The sequence below is a fragment of the Aulonocara sp. 'chitande type north' Nkhata Bay genome, linkage group LG15 (assembly GCF_057382095.1).
Source record: "Aulonocara sp. 'chitande type north' Nkhata Bay isolate Kocher_YH1m ecotype deep benthic linkage group LG15, A_spYH_male_GT1.1, whole genome shotgun sequence".
Lineage (NCBI taxonomy): Eukaryota > Metazoa > Chordata > Actinopteri > Cichliformes > Cichlidae > Aulonocara > Aulonocara sp. 'chitande type north' Nkhata Bay.
In genome coordinates, this window is record NC_141358.1 from 17,246,740 (window position 1) to 17,269,196 (window position 22,457).

Consider the following 22,457-nt stretch of genomic DNA (forward strand, 5'->3'; position numbering starts at 1 on the left):
AATATACAAAAGCCACCAAACCCAGGTATGCTACAAAAATTCAAGCTTTAACAGTATAAAAAAAAATATTTTTTTAACCTAAATAAGTATGCATAACTACATTTTTGCTTCTAGAAAGTACCACCCGATCATGTGTAGTCAGCCCAAACAAGCAATCCACCTATGTCAATAAATGAACTTAAATACGCTCACCGGCCACTTGTTAGGTACGCGTGTTCAACTGCTCATTAAAACAAGTAATGAGCCGGTTGCATGGCAGAAATCCATGGCAATTCTCTGGGTGAAAATGCCTCATTAATGACAGAGAACACAGGAGCCTTCGAGCTCATAGGACTGGAGCAGGAGCTCAAATAACCAGTCGTTGCAACAAAAGTGCGCAGAAGAGCATCTCCAAACACACAACACACTGAACCTTGAAGCAGATGGTTTAGAGCAGCAGATTGACGCTGGCTGCCCAGCTGCCAGACAAAAACATCAAACTGATGTTATAATTCACTTAGGCTCACTAAAATTGGACCAAAGAATAAAAAATTAAAACAAAAATAGGAAAAATGTCTCTCTATCTCAATTTCTGCTGCAGCATTTAGATTTTAGGGCTCAGACTCCAGTGTATATACACAAAAAAAAAAAAAAAAGCATGGCTCACCCCTTCCTTGTACAATGGCTGACACTGGTGGCAGTGCTGTAATTATATGAGGAATATCTCCTTGGCACATTTAGGTTCCCTTAATGCAAACCTAGCACTGTTTAAACACCAGAGTCTAGTATTGATGGTGACCACGTCCATAGGTCATCAAGGGATGCTTCCAGCGGGATAACACAGCATGTCACAAAGCTCATAACAGATAACTATTTCACAACTATGGGAAATTCTGAATCACCAGTTAACCTACACCCGTTAACTGGATGTCCTTTGATTGTGGGAGGAAGCCGGATTAAACCGAGATAACCCAGGACCTTCTTGCTGTGAGGCAACAGTGTTAACCACCATCCCACTGCTTCCCAGTCAGACACAGGAAGCTTACAAAGCTCAGATCATTTCTAATTGGTTACTTGAACACAACAATGAATTCACTGTACTCAAGTGGTCACAGTCACCAGCTCTCAATCCAATGGAGCAGTGGTCCCCAACCTTTTTTGTGCCACGGACCGGTTTAATGTCAGACAATATTTTCACAGGCCGCCCTTTAAGGTGTCGCAGATAAACAACATAAAGTGATACAACTAAGAAAGAAACTGTGGCATTTTGTAAATATAATAATAAATGTGAATTCCTGAAATGCGCCAACAACACTAAGAGTGACATCCTCCTCTCTGCCCCTTAATGCGCTCTGGTCGCTATGGTAACACATAAATATTTCTTTCAAAATAAGATACATTACTACAACATGGGAAAAGCCCAGGGAAACTGAGTAAATGATAAAAACCTTGAAAGCTATAAATTTCACAACCGAGGTTCAACTCTCGCGGCCTGATACTTCATGGACCAGTACCAGTCTGTGGCCTGGGGGTTGGAGACCGCTGCAATAGAGCACCTTTGGGATGTGCTGTAGACACAGGTATCACCTTAATGATGCAATTCTCCTACTGCATTGAAAAAAAGATGGAGATCTGGTGAACGTGGAAGTCACTTAATGTAAGTGAACTCACTGTCATGTTCCAGAAACCAGCCTGAGCTTACTTGAGATTTGTGACCAGGCATGGTGTCATGCTGTAGCAGCCATTAGAAGATGTTACGCACACGTACACTCTCCAACAAAACTCAGAGGGGCTATGGTGTTTAAATGGTTCAAACTGTGCCAAAAAATATCCACTGCATCATTACACCACCACCCGCAGTCCAAATTGCTGAGATTCGATAGATCTGTGCTTTTATGTTGTTTACATCAAGTCTTATGGGCTACTTCTATTCTTTCATTGTACTTTTCTTCACTTATGAGCAGTTTGCAAAGACACGTACATTAGCACAAACATAGCTCCTTTCCCTTCTTTTAATGAGACATAACAGCCATTATTCTGATGCATTTTCAGTTGAGTCTTTACATGAAAACTCTTAAAACATTAAAGCACTCTTTGCAAACAGCCATTAAATGACCAAAATATAAGTCCATGTTATCACAGACATATCATTATACGCAAGTTACTGGAGGCCCTTTTTAAATTTTATTTCACCAACACAAAACATGCTTTTACCATAAGAAAAATGGCTAAACGCACACTCAGTTAAACTGTAATTCACCACAAAGCTTGGCCAACATACCGGTCGTGTCCTTGTAATTAGCCACAACCGCTCTGTCAGTGGCTGCCATGTTACTTTTTATGCAAGTTACTGAACTTCACCTTTTAACCTTTTCTACATCTCTTCATCTGCATATACATTGTGAGCTATCGCTGAATGATGCTAGTTCAAAGGCAGCTGATCAGTACAAATTAGGGATGCACCAATCAGCTGTTGGTGCAATCCTTACTCAAAATACCTCAGTGAGGAATAAAAATGATTAATTTAGCAATGGTATTGATCTGTACTTGGTATCAGCAGAAACCATTCTTTCCTATTTTGACATTTGGCTTAAACCTCAGCAGATCCTCTTGGCCGTGTCTATACACCTAAAGTTTCTGCCATGTGATTAGATAGTTCCTTTAACAAGCAGCAGAACCAGTGTAACTAATAACGTGACCAGAGAGTGTTCACTTTTAAAAGCTGCCTCTTTCTGTCAGTGGCACAGTCATTAACGTAAGGTAGCAAAGGTGGTGGTGGACTGTGTAACAACTGATTCCCCAGGATTCAGCTATTTGCTATAATTGACACTGGACAGCAATGTCCCATGGTTACTCTGAAACCATTGTCAAAACCTACACACTTCTAAGATGCCCTGTGGCAGTAAAGAATAAATTGCAGCATTTGTACTGGGGCTGCTGCTGACAGGTAGGCAGAGGTTTTTGCCCAATTATAGGAGAAAAGGGATGAAGCAGGATAAGGCGGGCCACTAGAATAGACCTAATGAGGACGTGGTATGATTGCTGTGGGACTCATTCGTGCCCACAGCAGGCGTATTCGATTGGTACAGAATGGCCAGAATGAAGTGGCAGAGAGAGCGACAGAGATAGATATGGAGAGATAATAGAAGTGAGAAGGACTGATTCCTCACTCAATGTGAGAGTATGTGGGAGGAGATGAGATGCTGAGACTGAAAGTGGGAAAGAAATGGATGCTTAAAGTAAGTGAGTAAGTCAGTCCATCAAGTCAACTATGCTTTCACTCTCTCTTCTTTCCATCCATCCATGGCTGCCTCCATCCTCCAATCATACATACAAACACTGCAAGCACAGGCAGTGCTGCTACAACCATCCAGAAAGATGTATGCCATCAAATCAGTTCAACTTCATGCAAAGATGTTCAAGGTTGTAAAACAACCACTGACATGTGTCAACACTATGGGGCATTTGCCTGCAGCGGAACAAAACCTGGAAAACCTGGGCAAACAGGAAGTGAAGGAAGTGCTTTTTCAAAAAGAGTTGATATCCATTCAGGCGAGAAGTGTTTAAATAGATTCTGCAAACTTAGCAAACCACTGTATAGGAGTGACTATAGATGTAGCTACTATAGTAGACATGGATGCTTGGCCATGTAGGGCTAATACATCAATTCTGTTTGGTTACAATGAAAATGTGAGTGAAGTGCAGACTTTCAAATTGTAGCTCAAGGGTTTTTTTGTTTGTTTTTTTTAAATTTGCCTTGACTGTTTAAGAGCTCTTAGCACAGAGGTTCATCTGAGGAAAAACTACAAAAATGTGTATTTGTCTGACAAATTATAAATCTGGAGCCATTATTAGTTAACAAGGTTAATATTGATATTGAACCTTTGGACAGTTTATGAGTTTGTCCTTAAAAGCATTTAGGCTGCTGCAAAAAGTAAAACTCCCCTCCCTCTTTAGGGACATATTACTATTTATGGCAATTAGCTTCAGTTACTGTGACTCATTGCCATCTAAACAGACAGTCACTGCATGGTACTGATTTCCTCTTATCACTAGACACACTCAAGTGCAACTTCTTCAACTAACTTCTTCAGCCTAAACTGACTAAGCAGAAAATAGATGTACATTCTTCGGCACCAACCACCTTCATTATATACTTCCTGTAACCACTGATGAGATTTGTGCAATAAAGAGGAAAATTTCTGGACTATTCTTCATACAAAACCTTTTGTATTGATAACCCCTCTTCAAGTCGGCATCTTGCTTGGCTGGGATATCAATCAGACCACAGGACTCAAGTTGTCCATTCGACGCCATTCTTCTCTTAACCATTTAGTTGTTTATTTATGTACTATGGACGTTTTTCCTTATTGCTTTATGAAATGTCTCCTAATCATTCCCCAGAATTTATTGATAACTTTTCACCTTTTGAAATTCTTTTTGATAACTTTATGTCCAGGCCCAGACAGTGATGCTGCCTCCACCGTACTTTGAATTAGTGCGTTTTCTCCCTCCAAAATGCAGATTTATGTATGTGTGTTTAACTCATTACTCCACCGAGGAGATTTTCTCTTTGTTTATTTTTTTTACTTTAAACATGCCACAAGGCATTTTTTGGAGTGTGGTGGTTTCCTTTATGGTGGTGTTTCATTAACACCATTCTTATTCAGTGTTTTTCTTATAGTGAGGATGTGAGCAAAGATTATAGCAAGTTGTATAGATTTCTGCAGGTGTTTTGCTGTTACTCATGGGTTCTTTTTCACCTCTTTCAATATTGCACATTGTGCTTTTGGTGTGATCATTGTAAGACGCCTACTCCCAGAAAGAGCAGCAACAGTCCAACGTTTCCTCCATTTGAATATAATTGATCTTGTGGAATGATAAACATCCAAGGGTTTTGTATGCTTTTCGAGTAAAATGCTTCTACTAAAAGGTCCTGTAAAGGTTGTTTTGATCGGGGCATGGTTCACAGCAATCACTCATTCTTGAGGAAACCAGACCTTGTTAGTAATCACACTTTGTATAACTTACTTATAGTGAGGGGCTCCCTCTACAATTCACACTTCTGAACCTCTCAATTGAAACACCCACTCCTAGGAGGTTTTGGTTTTGGTGAAGCTGTTAGCACAGAGGTTCACTTTGATTTTCCTGAACTTTAAATGATAACTCTGTGTGTTCACTAAAACTCAAGATCGTATTTGCATGTTATTAGTTTTTCCAGATTGTGTTAGTCTATAATTAAGACGAAAATTAAGCTCAGACCACATTTTAGAAGAAGTCAAAGAAACTAATCATAGTGTAAGCCTGAAAACGCCATTTGCAATTTAGTGGTTTATTATTAGGAGTCCTATACACTCAGCTTTTCTTTATATTTGTTCTGCAAGAGAACACTCATGCAAATCTATCTTATGAGAATTTTCCCAAATATTTCATGCAAATTTGTATTCGCTTCTTTTTTAAGGCTCGTGGACTTCCAGGATTCTAAATTACAAGATAAACAGACTTTACCAACCACCTGTGTTACTTTTGAGTCCAAATAGATTTTCATTAAAATTCTTATGCACATCATTTTTTTTCCGTTTTCTGTTTTATCTCTCTCTATCCCATTATATTAATTTCCTTCGCTCTTTATTATAATTTCCATTTCTCTTCCCTGGTGTTTTTCCTTTCACCATATCTCATTCTTTTCTCCCCCTCATTCTTGTGTGACTGTAGTAGTGTCTGTGTGTGTGTGGGAGTAGAGGAGAGCAGCTATGCTGGCTGGGGGAGGAGGTGAGAGAGAAAGAAAAAGAAGCGAAAGAGGGATAGAAATACACAGAGAGGGAAGCAAAGCATTTACTGGAACAAAACATGCTGTTTCAAACTCATAGATAAGGGCCGCCTACTCGCTAGTTCTTATTTCAGAGCAGTTTACGCCTTATTTTTACAATCTATTCTATTCTATTTATTTATTATGCATTTTTTTAGTAATATTATGAATACCTTAGACAACCAAGATATTATTTTCTGGCATTTTTTACTCAACTGAATTACTTTAGAGTTGCTAGACCTACCATCTGTCCAGTGTCCATAAAGTTTAACTCCATATTTCAAGTAGGTGGCAGGAGGAAGACTACATCTGAAAGCCAATTAGAAGTGAAGGGCACACGGAAGAGTTTGATTGTTTCTAAGGATGCTAGTTTTTATATTATTACAATTGTAATACATATAAACACTCTGGTACTTTGACAGCCTGTTGCTAGAATCTTTATGGTAGCCACATATCTAATATCTAATAAAACCAGCTCTTCTTATAAGAAGATCAAGCACAGAAACATTTACTTTGAGAAGTTCTGAGTTATTTTTGGTGATAAAAAGCAACACAAAAGAGCATTAACACTGATACCATCTGCATCAACATCTATGATGAATGTAACCCAACAGACCCTGAAAATCCAGCTGAGCAAGTTGGATACTCACTGTTGATCCCGGTATCTCGTCAACACCAGTGAAGTGCAGATGACACAGCCTGAAAGCTGTACAGGTAACCTAAAATAGAAGATGATAATTTGCGCATGAGGAATAGCGTACACAGTGAGGTCAAATAAAAATAACAGAAATGCAACACCTGTAGAGAAAAGAGTGCTTCTATGAAAGACGAGCTTAATGAGAGACCAATCAGGAAAATATTAAAAATTTTTGACCCAAGTAGTAAATACCCATCTATGAATTTTGCATATTTAGACACCATTATCTACAATAATAACATACAATTGCAATATATCTAAATATTAACATGAGTATTTGATTTTACAGGACTTACAGTGCCTCTTAGATTCACCACAACTGAACTTGTTAAATCACTGAAAAGCCAGAATTTAAGTTTGTTTTTTACCTCGCACCCTACAGACTAGCTTTTACTTGAAAACCAAACCGCATTACTGATTAACCAATTAATAAATAAAGCAACAAATTAAAAATAATTAAATAAAAAGGTATAGTCCTTTTCAGTGACACACACACACAAAAAAAAAAAATTGCTTAGCTCATTATATTCAGCTAAAAGCCTCTGGGAGAGAAAAAAATGAAAGCGCTAATTTAATGGAGTATCTCAAAATGCTTGTGGTAATTCCAGTTCAAGGACCATCACACACAAACTAACAAGACTGCAAAAATCATCAGGCCTGTAATGAAGGGCAAATCTTAATTGACACACAGTCTAATGAATGACATCCATTAGGATAGTTACAAAAATAATATGTAAGGTTTTGTGGCTTACTGAAATTCCAAAACAGGCTTCAAACAAAGATGCAAATTGTACAGTTGGGGATAAGGGCTCACAAAAGTACAGCGTCCACTGTAATCACAGGTCAAACCAGTCATCTAGGAGTTGTTTTTAAACACACACATCCCAGCATGCACGTATTTCATTTCCTCCCTATGGAGGCTGGTTGGATTTCCTGGAGAACCGATGCAGTTGCATTCGCCAACTCTGCACACTGCAGAAACGCTTGTTATAACTTCCATCTGTGTGGTCGTGGGAATTCATTTGATTTGATGTTAGTTGTGATGAGCGCTGATCAATACCAACTTTAACCATCTGTTTCCCAGCTTAAATAAACAATTAGGTCAGACCTAAACTCATGATAAGTGAAGGATCCCAGAAATGCACTGTCCCAAAAATTTACACTGCACTAATGAATAAAGGGATTCTTTATTTTTATTTTCTTCCCTCAGCTACAGTTAACCCAATTTACCTCACACTTGATATATAGCTGGGGTTGATGTCAGGCCTTCAGGGAGTAAATTGTGGCAAGTCTCACAACCTCACACCAAGTTTATCAATTGTTATCATCCAAAAAAGAAACTGTCAGCAGTATCAGCCATCTCTTGCTTATTTCTATTAAACATACATTAAATTACTTTAAGTTAACTCTGTATTTTTCACCTGATTGTCTGGCCTCCACCTGCAGTGGCTCCTTGTCCTACAGTTTGAAGGCCACTGCTCTAATTGTAGGAAACACTCGGCTTAAAGCAGAAAGCTAATGCAAGGCGAGTTTCTGTTTAATTGGCAGTGATCTGACCTGCTGTTTAGGCATTATGTGTTTACTAGAAACAACATATACATTCATAAAGTTTTTACTTATCCTTCTAGACACCAACTATCAAACGAGCCAATACTATGTGTATATTAGACTTTTACACAGTTGATCAGTAAATTGCTGCTTGAAGGGGAAAAAAAGACCTATCCCTATTTCTCTGCATGGGTCAAACACTAGAAAGGACTACATTTATATCTAATAGATTCATCAGTGTTACATCACTATATTGTGCAACTGTGCCACAGAAGTCAATCTGTGTGCTATCTTTAGTCACTATCAGCTGTTCCGCTTTTTTAATCACAGCAGTGGTTATGTTAAAGGAAGCATGCAATCCGCCCATTGCGAGCAGGCACGTGCTGATTGACATTGTAGTAACAGAACAGACTAAATTCCAAGAACTTTACACTTTACAGAACAGGATCTACTGGCTACCCTCAACTGCCACCATATTTTCAATCTTGTGGAAGAGCTGGGTAGCAATTCAGCAGTTTAACCATTTTCCACAGGTTGCACTCTTTTAATCACTTACTGTCATTTACTAAGCCTAAACAGTAGTGCTAGTAGTACAGAAAGATGAACAGGGTTCAAAATCCAACACGTAATAATACGTATCCTTCATGGCACTGCCCGTTTCCCCTTATGGTTAATTTTTGAGAACACTTGAAACCCATCAACCCATAAACATACAGGAGGCGGCAGGCAGAAAACCACATCAATTCACTTTCCCGTTCCCCATGTTTAAAAAACAAACAAACAAAAAAAAAAAAAAAAAAACGTAATTGTTCTACTCCGATCCTCATCTCCAAACCTGGTTACAGTCTCCAAACTCTCTTCCATCCTCTGATGCAAAATAGTTTGGAGCAGCAGTCATCTTTATTGCCATCTCACTATACCCCAGGCTATTAGTGCAGACTGCTGACCTGGACCTTGGACCTCTCCATAGTCTGTTTCTGCAGGCTGGCATTCAGCCTAATGAGGCTTGCTAATGGTCCCCTCATGTCAGTCTGAGGAAAGCCTTCTACTCTATGCAAACTGGAACACATGTTCACACACTCACTCCTTCCAGCACTTTCCACAGTTGCCTAGTTGATAATAAAAAAAACAAAGATGACCAATGTATGACTCAACTAAACGCCAAACCGCTGCCCATCATCGGTCATACTGTATCACACAAACTCTACTTATCTGTCCTTGCTTTATGACCTTTCTTTAGCCCCACTGCACAACTCCTTTTAGGACTATCTGCACCTGGTCAATGTGATGTGGGGAATTTCAAACTCGGGAAGCACAGAAAGGAAAAGAAAATGCTTCCCATAACTTATCCATTATCAAAACAGCTGCTTTTTGTGCTGATTTTCAGTCTGGGAAAAATTACACAGGACTCTGAGTAATGCTTAGAAAATGAATGGCAGGTTACACATTTCCACATTTAAAACATTCAGGGGAAATGAGATGTACAGCAACTAGACAACATTTTGCTGTGCCTGCCACTAAGTCCGATTGGCTTCACAAGGCCACACTTTCAGAGAAACTTGTCCATTAGCCACGCTCTGTTAACACTTGCTAGTTAATGATTATGAGCCCCGCTGAAACACATTTTAAAACATGTGGTCATTAACTATGGACACGCATGACACATGCAAGTTAAATAAAACATCAAAGAGTCAAGCATTGATAAGTTTGTCCCAGAGCTGCTAAGAAAATTCAAAATATCATCTTTTACTCTTTGGAATGATGAGAGCTCCAAAAGCACCTGTAAAATCCGTTAAGTTTATGCAGGCAAGTACAGTGAGCCGTAGCTAAGACCAATGCTTTGACAGACTGAAGACTGTCACGGCAGATAAAAGATTCTCTAAAAGCAGCTGAGTGCTGTGAGAGTGACAAGTTAGGTAGGAGAAATCAGAAGTGCTTTTAAAAAAAAAAAAAAAAAAAAAAAAGCAGCCAGACAGACTGCAGAAATGTCTGGGAGACATGAGTTTTAGAGAGCAGTAAAAAGAGGTGATTTGAAGCTAAAAACAAGATTAAAAGGAAAGGTCCGGACTGGCAGACCAGTTCAAGGTCATGTCTTAAGCCAAAGCCACAAGCTACGCAAGATGCTTTGACCCCCTGGTTCTAAGCAGTAGGCAAATAAAAATGTCAGTTTTTAGATGTAGCTGCAACTATTAAATACATTTCCACCCATCAGCTTTACATCAGCCTAGGATTTAAAGATTATGCCTTCCTAGTTAAGTAAAGTATCAACGTCGAATTCAATCTGCAAAACATCTGAATTAAACTTTCAACAGCCAACTCTAGATTTCTGTAAGATAACGTATTCTTATTTTACCATAGAGGGAATCTGTTAGCTTTGGCTAGAAAACACAATCCAACATGACAACAAAAAAGCCCGTGATTAAGTGGAATGTGTCCTTTGGCTAGATTTTTTTTTTTCTTTAGGAGGCACCTTCATAATACAAATCATACTTTGGAACACTGGATTCAGACAGACCCTAAGCTCAAGTTGCAGGTCGTAAAACAGACAGCGTCCAGATGTCTGGCAGAGGGTATGCAGCAGAGGATTTAGGTAGTTCCCTTCCAAGTCAGCTACTGGTGGTCATAGCTGACAACCAAATGCTTGCCAAGTAGTTCAGTGCAGTAATTCTTGTGTGTATTTGGCACACATTTATTGTTTCATTAACCAACTATAAATTCTTTCTATAAATCCATCTTTAAATTTAACTAGATATGATGAGATTTTTGTGAAACGCTGTTTTCATTCTGAATTTTACCACAACGCTTGCAGCCAGGGTGACCTGCGGCTTATTATAACATTATGACAGAAGCTTCTTCAACTGAGAAGAAACAACAAATGGCAGGTAAGATGAGAGTCCGGAAACATCACAGTGATACTGTTGTGGTGTAAATCATGAATGCTTAAAGCCTGAGCCTGTTGCAGTACAGACAAGATGGGGAAATAATGAACCTGACAGCTGGCATTTTGCAGTCTTTTGCAACGAATTCAATTTATACAAATTAGGCTTTACCAAAATATGCTCACCAAAAAAAAAAACAAAAAAAAAACGATGCCACATCCCGTTACTTACACCTATTAAGATACAAATTCAAGTGTTGCGACATGTGCCGTTAGATTATCGTTTCCTGTCTACTTGAGAAAAAGCATTGAACTCTGAAGAATAATTAGCACCTTGTAAGTACTTCTTATGTAACCCCCTCTACCTTTGCCTAGTCTCTGATCATCAGCAGGCAATGCTTCACAAATGCCAAGACTGAAAAGAAAAACTGCACCACGCTGATGTAAAAAGTCAACACCTTTTTTTTTTTTTTTTAATGACCCATAAAAATACCACACTCTCACTCCACGTTATAAATGCCCCACATTAGGGAAGTGAGTCAATAAAGTTTGAGGTAGGTCATGTTGCATAGAGGGAGGGGAAAAGCATACTGTGCAAAGCCCCATGAAGGTGTCTGGGTATGAGACTCACAGCACTTGCAAAAACTCAGTGCATCAAATTCTCTGTGGATTTCCTTCCAAAGCCACTTCTTAGCCAGTGCAAGCCAGCAGAAGCAGCTTTGTTCCTTTGCCACCTATCCTCACTTTCTACCCATTGTAAACCTGTCTTCAATGCTTTGGCTATAGCTCTCTATCAAGTCTCAACTGCTTGCTCTTCACATTCCTCCATCACGGGGACATAAGCCTCAGTTTCTCTCTCCCACACTATTCAGCTCCTTGGAAAATGGGGATACAGGCTGGCAGAGTCACTGTATCAAATCTATTTGTCGGTTAAACCTGCAGCTGGATTAGGCCTGCTTTTAGCCACTGCTACTATTCAGCAAACGTTTCGTGTGTGCTAGCTCGCGCTGCCGTCCAGTCAGGTTTTGATGGGCCAAAGCTATTCATGAAACTCCTGACTTGCCAGGAGGAGTTCAACCACCGGCCACTAAAGCCTCTGACTTACTGTCATCATGGTAATAGTCTTCACAAGTGTGTTCTCATAACCACTGACATGTGAGTATGTCATTTTCCAAAAGTCTACATACCAAGAGTCTTTGTAGAAAATTAATGGTAATCATAACTGTTCTATCCACGACACCGTTAAGCGGTCATGGCAGTGATGTGGCTGGTTTTTTAGCAAAGTATCACAACAATAAAAGAACAAGAAAGAAAAAGAAAACAAGAAAAAGAAGCAACTGTGTGACTGAAAAAGCCTGGGAATCATCTGCACAGGGTTAGAAAAGCATGACCAAAGTAGCAGATCCTCTGCTATGACTATAAATCACAACAGAGCTGAAGTCTACAAAGCTAAAGAGAAAGGAGTGGAGAGAGGAAGACCAAAAAAAAAAAAAAAAAAAGGAAGTTTTACAGGGAAATAAAAAACATGCCAAATCAGTACAAAAAGATGGGCTCAAGACCAAATACCAGAGAAAGGGCTTGAGATAGAAATATAAAAAGATAATGTGAAGCAAAAGTAGCCAGTAAAGAAACTTGAGTTCACAAGTTCATCTGGGGGAAAAAAGGAAACCTTTGCACTCTCTACTCTTACACCTCATCTCCAGACGATTGTGTCTGCACTTTGCAGTGAGCACAAGAAGGAGAAAAAAATCCATGTGTGTCGTTTCTCAAAAACCCAGCAGCACCTGATGCATACTTCGGAAGGAATTAAAGTTGAATCCCTGGGGATAAAGCTGCACCTTAGGTAAATTTAACTGTTCACTGCCTTTGTCTAACCACACTCTGGTAAAGTGTAAGCCTTCACACTTACCTCAACTGTGTGCAGACCTGTGGGGAGCCTGTCGGGAACCAACAGTGTGGTAAAACCTTGATAATGAAAGCTATAAATCACCCTTACCACATCCCCAGCCTCAAAGCTCATAAAACTCCAGCCCACAACAGCTTGACAACAAAAACATGGTACTTTTTTTATTTTATTTTCCTCTCCCTTTACTCGAGTTCACACTATAAACATCAGTAGCGACAGGGGTAGCCATGGCAAAGCAGAGTTGCCAGGAAGACTTCTTGCGCCTTTTATGTCTCCAAGATGATTATAAGTAGAATTAAAAGACATTTTCTTCTGTTTGATAAAACCTAAAATACATTTTACATCACTTTATTCCCTTGCTAATGTAGACTTGCTGATTCATATGTGCGCCTACAATCACAAGTAAAGCAATATACGTTTTTTTAACAGTCTGTCAGTCACTGGAACCACATGTTTAACTCATTTATGTATACAGTGACAGATGAAGCTGTCAGAGCATTCATTCTGGTAAATTAAACTAATTCTGTCTGCTAATCTAATATTTTATTACATTTAGTCTCATATTGACTGAAAATAAAGTATGATTAAAATTGAGTCCTTGCGTGCATTACTTCACAGACGATGAAGTCAGGAAGTTTGAGTCACTGTTAGTCAGAGATATGCCAATTTACCAGCCGCACAAAGAAAAAGAAAAATGCCGCCATAACATCAAGGTAAACAAAAGACGAGAGAGGGAGAATGAGTACGTGCCAACGCTTTTAAACCTGACATCTAAAGACACAATCCCACTACTTACAGCAATTAGCCCAGCGTTTTGTTCTCTCTCTGCTCTTTGTTGTTCTGACACTCTAAACACAGTACCAGGTAGCATCACTACAGACAAAGCCAAAAACACTGTCTGACAAGTTCTGTGGGAGGATAGCTTAAGTTAACTGATCAAACTAACCAGGGAGAGTGTCTGTCTGTAAATACAGGCACAAACATACCTCCGTGCTGCGACAATAGCAGTTTAATCGATGGTTTAGTTCTGCATGCACACTGCTGTGCAAAAGTCTTATGCCTTGGTAGGAAAATGGGAATGAGTGCAAACGTATATGGAAATGGTTCAGTCAGTGTTTGGTATGAGCACCTTTATTTCTTAGCTAAGCTTTGTTTTTAAGTCTTCAGGAATAATTCTTCTGGCATCTTGAAGGACTTTCAAAGCTCTTCTATGGATGTTGGCTGCATTTTGTTCCATCTCTAATAAGATTGATATGGTTAAGGTCTGTGACCCTAGGGAGGCCAATCAATGGTCAATGAACAGTGGATAGATACGTAAAATGACCACATGCATAGTGTATTACATTCAGTCTCATATTGACTGAAAATAAAGTATGATTAAAATTGAGTCTACATGCGTTCCTTCACAGACTTTTACTGGGAAAAGCAGAGGCGGTGGTGTGTGTTTCATGATCAACAACAGCTGGTGTGATTATGCGAACGTTATGTTCGCATAATTATGTGATTATGCGAACGTGCACCCGGTCAAATCCTTCTGCTCACCGGACCTGGAGTACCTGATGATTAAGTGCCGGCCATTCTGGCTACCGAGGGAATTTACAGCAGTGATTATTACGGCCGTTTACATTCCCCCACAAGCCGACACTGACCGTGCACTCAGGGAACTGTACAGCGCGATCAGCAGTGAGGAAACCGCACACCCAGAGGCAGCGTTTATCACAGCCGGAGACTTTAATAAGGGAAACCTGAAGAAAGTCTCACCAAAACTCCATCAACACATCCTTTTCAACACACGTGGAAACCGGCAACTCGACCACTGTTACACCTCTTTCCGGGATGCGTACAAAGCCCTCCCCCGCGCCCCATTCGGCCAATCAGATCACTGCTCCATCCTGCTCCTGCCCGCCTACAGGCAGAAGCTGAAACAGGAAGCTCCAACCCGGAGGGCGGTGCACTGTTGGACGGACCAATCGGAGTCTGCGCTGCGGGACTGTTTTGATCACGCGGACTGGGAAATGTTTCACGTGGCCGCCAGAGACATTGATGAATACACAGACTCAGTCTGTGGATTTATCAGGAAATGCGTGGAAGATGTCGTCCCATCCAGAACAGTCAAATCCTTCCCAAATCAAAAACCCTGGATTAACGGAGATGTTCGCGCGGCACGGGCCTTTGCCTCCGCGAACACATCGGACTACAAACACGCACATTACCAACTCCGGAAGACGATCAAAGCAGCCAAACGTGAGTACAGGGACAGGGTGGAGCAACAGTTTGACAACCCTCGGAGTATGTGGCAGGGACTAAACACGATCACAGACTTTAGAGGGAAAACCAGCACACCGCAGACCACGGCCTCTCTGTGTGAGGATCTAAACATATTCTACGCTAGATTCGACACAGCGAACACCATGAGACCGGACAGTGTGCGCACCGCGGATGACGTCAGTGCGCACACTGTGTCTGAGGAGGATGTGCGGAGGTGCTTCAGGAAGGTGAACGCACACAAAGCTACTGGTCCGGACGGGATTCCCGGCCGCGTCCTCAGGTCATGCGCGGCTCAGCTGGCTGGAGTGTTCACGCACATCTTCAACCTTTCCCTCTCTCTGTCTGTAGTCCCAGCCTGCTTCAAAATGGCCACCATCGTCCCTGTACCCAAATCCTCCACCATCTCCTCATTGAACGACTGGCGACCTGTAGCCCTGACCCCCATCGTAAGCAAATGCTTCGAGAAGCTGGTCAGGGACTTCATCTGCTCTGCACTACCCGACTCACTGGACCCTCTACAGTTTGCATACCGCCACAACAGGTCCACTGATGATGCCATAGCCCTGACACTACACACTGCCCTGTCACACCTGGAGAAGAGAGACACGTATGTGAGGATGCTGTTTGTAGATTACAGCTCAGCATTCAATACCATCGTTCCCTCGAAGCTGGACAGGAAACTGCAGGATCTAGGACTGAGCAGCTCCCTCTGCAGCTGGATCCTTAGCTTCCTGTCTGACAGACGCCAGGTGGTCAGACTGGGCAGCATCACCTCATCCCCCATCACACTGAACACTGGTGCTCCACAGGGGTGTGTACTGAGCCCTCTCCTGTACTCACTCTACACCTACGACTGCACAGCCACTAACAGCTCCAACATCATTGTGAAGTTTGCGGACGACACTACAGTGGTGGGTCTTATCACCAACGGTGATGAGCCGGCTTACAGGGAGGAGGTCAGCGCCCTGACCCACTGGTGTCAAGACAACCATCTCACCCTCAACGTCGCAAAGACAAAGGAGTTGATAGTGGACTTCCGGAGGTGCAGAGAAGTACACACCCCCATCACCATCAATGGCGCTGCTGTGGAGAGAGTGAGCAGCTTCCGGTTCCTTGGCGTACACCTGGCTGAGGATCTTACGTGGTCAGTACACACAAACAAAACAGTGAAGAAGGCGCAGCAGCGCCTCTTCTTTCTCAGGAGATTGAAAAGATTCGGCATGAGCCCCCGCATCCTCAGGACCTTCTATCGCTGTGCCATTGAGAGCATCCTCACTGGATGCATCACCACCTGGTATGGCAACAGCACCGCCTACAACTGCAAAGCTCTCCAGCGAGTAGTGCGGTGCTCTGAACGGATAATTGGAGGTGAGCTTCTCTCCCTCCAAGACATCTACAGGAAGCGGTGCCTGAGGAAAGCGGGGAGGATCATCAAGGACTCCAGTCACCCCAGCCATAAACTGTTCAGACTGCTTCCATCAGGAAGGAGGTTCTGCAGCATCCGGTCCCGTACCAGCAGACTGAGAGACAGTTTCTTCCATCAGGCCATCAGACTGCTGAACACGTCATAGACACCTCAGCTTCACTACTGGAACTTCAACATTATGCACTCCACACTGTATATAAATGCCACTTGTTTTGCACATATTCAACTCTGTATATTTTTTTATTATTATTATTATTATTATTATTATTATTATTATTATTATTATTATTATTATTATTATTATTATTTTACTATTTAATTTGTAAAAATGTGTATACACACACACACACACACACACACACACACACACACACACACACACACACACACACACACAGGAAAATATTTAGTATACACATCCAGAAATGCATACACTATTATATATTGTACATATATTTATTAGTTTCAGGTTGGCCATTCTTGTATTTTGCTCGTTTGTGTTGTTGTGTTTGCACATCTCTGTTGCTTGTGGGGCTCGCACACAAGAATTTCACTCGCATGTGCTGTGCCAGTGTGCCTGCACATGTGATGTGACAATAAAAAGTGATTTGATTTGAGACAATGAAGTCAGAAAGTTTGAGTCAATGTTAGTCAGAGATTTGCCAATTTACCATGTCTTTGCCCCCCCCCCCCCCCCCCATTGCCTGACATGACAGAAACTATTTATCAGCTTATAAATAGCCGCTTCTTTTGTCCTTCATTTTTGCAATGTGTTCTTCCAAAACTTGGTGTGACTTGGAGTGGTGTCATACCAAGTTTTTGGCATATTTCGGAATCATCTTGTTGGTGCAAAATTACCATTTTATACCTCTTAACCTGCTAAAGTTGGCTTTTTTGAAGATGCAACTAAAGCATTGGGGACAAATGATGTGCTTTTGAGATTCCCAGTAACAAAGTGCCTGAAAATAAAATGCAAAATTGGTTCGTTGTTAAGTTTTACGTAGATTATGCTGGTTCGTCCCTTGAAATTAGGTCTTTGTTATGCTTGAATGGTTGATAAAGAAGTGTTAAGTGGCTAAATTAAGAGAAAATCCCTGAGAAAATGGTCAAATATGGACTAACGTATAAGCTAAACAAAACAAAAGTGGAAAAGGTTTACCTAATATTTCAAGCAAAGCACACATTTCGAAATGCAGTTTCCATTTTACACAGAAACGCTACATGTTGTCAAAAACATGCTTGCTTTTAGTCCATGGAGTAACCCAAATATCCATAGTAGGCAGGCTTGTATTGATTTTGCCTAGCCAGCTCAGAGGCAAATGGCGATGAGGCCATCGGTCACAGGGCGATTGACAGCTGCATGTTTAATGGTCGTGAGAAACGATGTGCAGGGGTTTCAAGGGCAATCGCTGTTATAAGAGATGGGAGGAGATGAGGTTAAGGCTCCAGACAGCAAGCCTGTGACACTTTGACAGATGTGAGTTTTATACCTCACAAAGCAACACACACAGAAAAGGTCTTTGAATAAAATGCCTACTGCAAAGCTTTCTGTGCAGTTCCCTCAGCCTCAGAGCTCAAACTAAAGAAACAGTCAGGCTGTTGGTTGACTGGGGCTTAATTGTTTTGTTTTCCCAGATAAAGTTCAGGGGCGAGATTTTCTCAAGGCTTACCTTTCCCTCACACTCCTTTGCATTCATGACAGCCTCTACTGCTCTACTAGTCATTTATCTGACGCTACCTTTTTTCCCTTTTAAAGATCAAATGTTTTTACCTTATCTTCTAATGCATGGTCCTCAGATCTATCTGCCTAACTCTAACATTGTTTATTTTCCTTCCTACTCTCATCTTTTTGCCATTTCTCTATCCGTTTTTTCAGTTACCACTTTTGTAGTTCCCACAACTGGGTTTCTTTTGGAACTTTTGTGGTCATATTTCCCATTTGAGAGCTGAGACAGCTGGAAGAAACGGTTTGGATATAGTCCTGTCAAAATATCAAATGGGAATGCAGGCCCAATTTGTTTAAGAAAAGAAACAAGGAAAAAAAAGAAAGAAAGAAAGAAAGAAAAGTAGACAATTCAAATACAGCATTAGTTCTCCAATCCTCTCTCCAACCAACCCTCACACCGAAGCATTGGGGAGTTTTGCATTTTTAAGATGTTTTTAGACACAAACTACAGCCGTTTAATAATCTATGTAATATCTAAAACTTGGGGGGGGGGGGGGGGGGGGGGGGGGGGGGGGTGAGACAACCAGCCATTGCGACTGATCAACTGTTTTTCCATTTACTCCTACAGTGTGAGAGGCACAACAAATCCAGGGGGTTCCTGATCCCTACCACTGTCCGATTAAAGTATTTAAACATGGTTAAGTTCAAGAGAACTCCGCTGAGAGTGACTAAAAGCATTTTACAACTTAACTCCAGAATATGTTGATAAAAACATGTCTGCATACTCTACAAAGTTGGCATTTGACAGCGGTGCATACAGGAGGTAGGACTTACATTTCTACATCCATCACTATATCTCTAAATTCTCCAGAGATCAACGTAAGCTAGTCACACATAGGATCAAGTGAACATTGGGAAAACTGCATGCTAAGTAGGCTTAACATCCAGTCTGAGTAAGTCCAGTGCTATTGGTAATGTCTATTAAGTTCATAGATGCATCGCATGTGTAAAAACAGCTGAACAGTGAGGGCGTTTCAGATAGATGTTACCTTTACACACCTGTCTGCGTGATTCAAACATCTCTCTTATACATAGAGCATTCTGGGAATTGAAAGGCTGGTTTGCTTAAGCTCAAATTCCAGTCGCCACTGATACATAATAAACTACTGCAAGCATTAATTCCCCCAAATACATTTTTATTAGTATGACAGGTACACCAGAGATAGACAGACACTCTTAAAAGCTTTTTCGCTAGACATAAACATGTCTACTACTCATCAAGAGCTGAACTTTACAGGGAGTGCAGAATTACACTCAACAAAAATATAAATGCAACACCTTTGTTACTGCTCCCATTCCCCATGGGATGGACGTAGAGACCTAAAATTCATTCCAGATACACAATATAACCATCCCTCCCAAACAGTGGTCACAAATCAGCCCAAATGTGTGGTAGTGGGCACATCTGCTATATTGAGATAATCCATCCCACCTCACAGGTGTGCCACATCAGGATGCTGATCTGACATCATGAGTAGTGCACAGGTGTACCTCAGACTGCCCACAACAAAAGGCCACCCTGGAATGTGCAGTTTTTTGCGCTATTGGGGGTCTGGGGACCCAGAACCGGTCAGTATCTGGTGTGACCACCATTTGCCTCATGCAGTGCAACACATCGTCGCATGGAGTCTATCAGATTGTCAATTGTGGCCTGTGGAATGTTGGTCCACTCCACTTCAATGGCTGTGCGAGGTTGTTGGATATTCGTGGGAACTGGTACACGCTGTCGTATACGCCGGTCAAGCACATCCCGAACATGCTCAATGGGTGACATGTCCGGTGAGTATGCTGGCCATGCAAGAACTGGGACATTCTCAGCTGCCATCTGCCCTGAACAATGTGAACCATGATTCATCCGTGAAGCGCACACCTCTCCAACGTGCCAGACGCCATCGAATGTGAGCATTTGCCCACACAAGTCTGTTACGGCGACGAGCTGGAGTCAGGTCAAGACCCCGATGAGGACGACGGGCATGCAGTTGAGCGTCCCTGAGACGGTTTCTGACAGTTTGTGCAGAAATTGTTTGGTTGTGCAAACCAATTGTTCCAGCAGCTGTCTGGGTGGCTGGTCTCAGACGATCTTGGAGGTGAACCTGCTGGATGTGGAGGTCCTGGGCTGGTGTGGTTACACGAGGTCTGCGGTTGTGAGGCCGGTTGGATGTGCTGCCATATTCTCTGAAACGCCTGTGGAGACGGCTTATGGTTGAGAAATGAACATTCAATGCACGGGCGACAGATCTGGTTGACATTCCTGCTGTCAGCATGCCAATTGCACGCTCCCTCATTGCTTGTGGCATCTGTGGCATTTTGCTGTGAGACAAAACTGCACATTCCAGGGTGGCCTTTTGTTGTGGGCAGTCTGAGGTACACCTGTGCACTACTCATGATGTCAGATCAGCATCCTGATGTGGCACACCTGTGAGGTGGGATGGATTATCTCAATATAGCAGATGTGCCCACTACCACACATTTGGACTGATTTGTGACCACTGTTTGGGAGGGATGGTTATATTGTGTATCTGGAATGAATTTTAGGTCTCTACGTCCATCCCATGGGGAATGGGAGCAAAAACAAAAGTGTTGTGTTTATATTTTTGTTGAGTGTATTAGGCAAGTTGTATTTTTGAGGAATAATTTTATTATTGAACAACAACCATGTTCTCAATGAACCCAAAAAACGCATTAATATCAAAGCTGTTTGTTTTTAGTTTTAGCTATTTTAGGGGGATATCTGTGTGTGCAGGTGACTATTACTGTGCATAATTATTAGGCAACTTAACAAAAAACAAATATATACCCATTTCAATTATTTATTTTTACCAGTGACACCAGTATAACATCTCCACATTCACAAATATACATTTCTGACATTCAAAAACAAAACAAAAACAAATCAGCGACCAATATAGCCACCTTTCTTTGCAAGGACACTCAAAAGCCTGCCATCCATGGATTCTGTCAGTGTTTTGATCTGTTCACCATCAACATTGCGTGCAGCAGCAACCACAGCCTCCCAGACACTGTTCAGAGAGGTGTACCGTTTTCCCTCCTTGTAAATCTCACATTTGATGATGGACCACAGGTTCTCAATGGGGTTCAGATCAGGTGAACAAGGTGGCCATGTCATTAGTTTTTCTTCTTTTATACCCTTTATTGCCAGCCACGCTGTGGAGTACTTGGACGCGTGTGATGGAGCATTGTCCTGCATGAAAATCATGTTTTTCTTGAAGGATGCAGACTTCTTCCTGTACCACTGCTTGAAGAAGGTGTCTTCCAGAAACTGGCAGTAGGACTGGGAGTTGAGCTTGACTCCATCCTCAACCCGAAAAAGCCCCACAAGCTCATCTTTGATGATACCAGCCCAAACCAGTACTCCACCTCCACCTTGCTGGCGTCCGAGTCGGACTGGAGCTCTCTGCCCTTTACCAATCCAGCCACGGGCCCATCCATCTGGCCCATCAAGACTCCCTCTCATTTCATCAGTCCATAAAACCTTAGAAAAATCAGTCTTGAGATATTTCTTGGCCCAGTCTTGAAGTTTCAGCTTGTGTGTCTTGTTCAGTGGTGGTCGTCTTTCAGCCTTTCTTACCTTGGCCATGTCTCTGAGTATTGCACACCTTGTGCTCTTGGGCACTCCAGTGATGTTGCAGCTCTGAAATATGGCCAAACTGGTGGCAAGTGGCATCTTGGCAGCTGCACGCTTGACTTTTCTCAGTTCATGGGCAGTTATTTTGCGCCTTGGTTTTTCCACACGCTTCTTGCGACCCTGTTGACTATTTTGAATGAAACGCTTGATTGTTCGATGATCACGCTTCAGAAGCTTTGCAATTTTGAGACTGCTGCATCCTTCTGCAAGATATCTCACTATTTTTGACTTTTCTGAGCCTGTCAAGTCCTTCTTTTGACCCATTTTGCCAAAGGAAAGGATGTTGCCTAATAATTATGCACACCTGATATAGGGTGTTGATGTCATTAGACCACACCCCTTCTCATTACAGCGATGCACATCACCTAATATGCTTAATTGGTAGTAGGCTTTCGAGCCTATACAGCTTGGAGTAAGACAACATGCATGAAGAGGATGATGTGGACAAAATACTCATTTGCCTAATAATTCTGCACTCCCTGTATAATCTTTTTACTTTGGATATAACACAAAACAAACACAGCCAGTGAATTGGCTTACAGTTCTTTCAGTGGTAAGCAGTAATTCAACAGCT

General features: G+C 41.6%; 1 protein-coding gene across 3 annotated transcripts in view; it reads right to left on the reverse strand.

Annotated features, from left to right (window-relative positions):
• sipa1l1 (signal-induced proliferation-associated 1 like 1) overlaps positions 1-22,457 on the reverse strand; it is a 100,891-nt gene that overhangs the window by 51,388 nt on the left and 27,046 nt on the right. For all 3 annotated transcript variants that reach the window (XM_086264688.1, XM_086264686.1, XM_086264687.1), the window contains exon 2: positions 6,439-6,507. The gene's annotated coding sequence lies outside the window, so the exon portion shown is untranslated. The remainder of the gene's footprint in view (positions 1-6,438; positions 6,508-22,457) is intronic.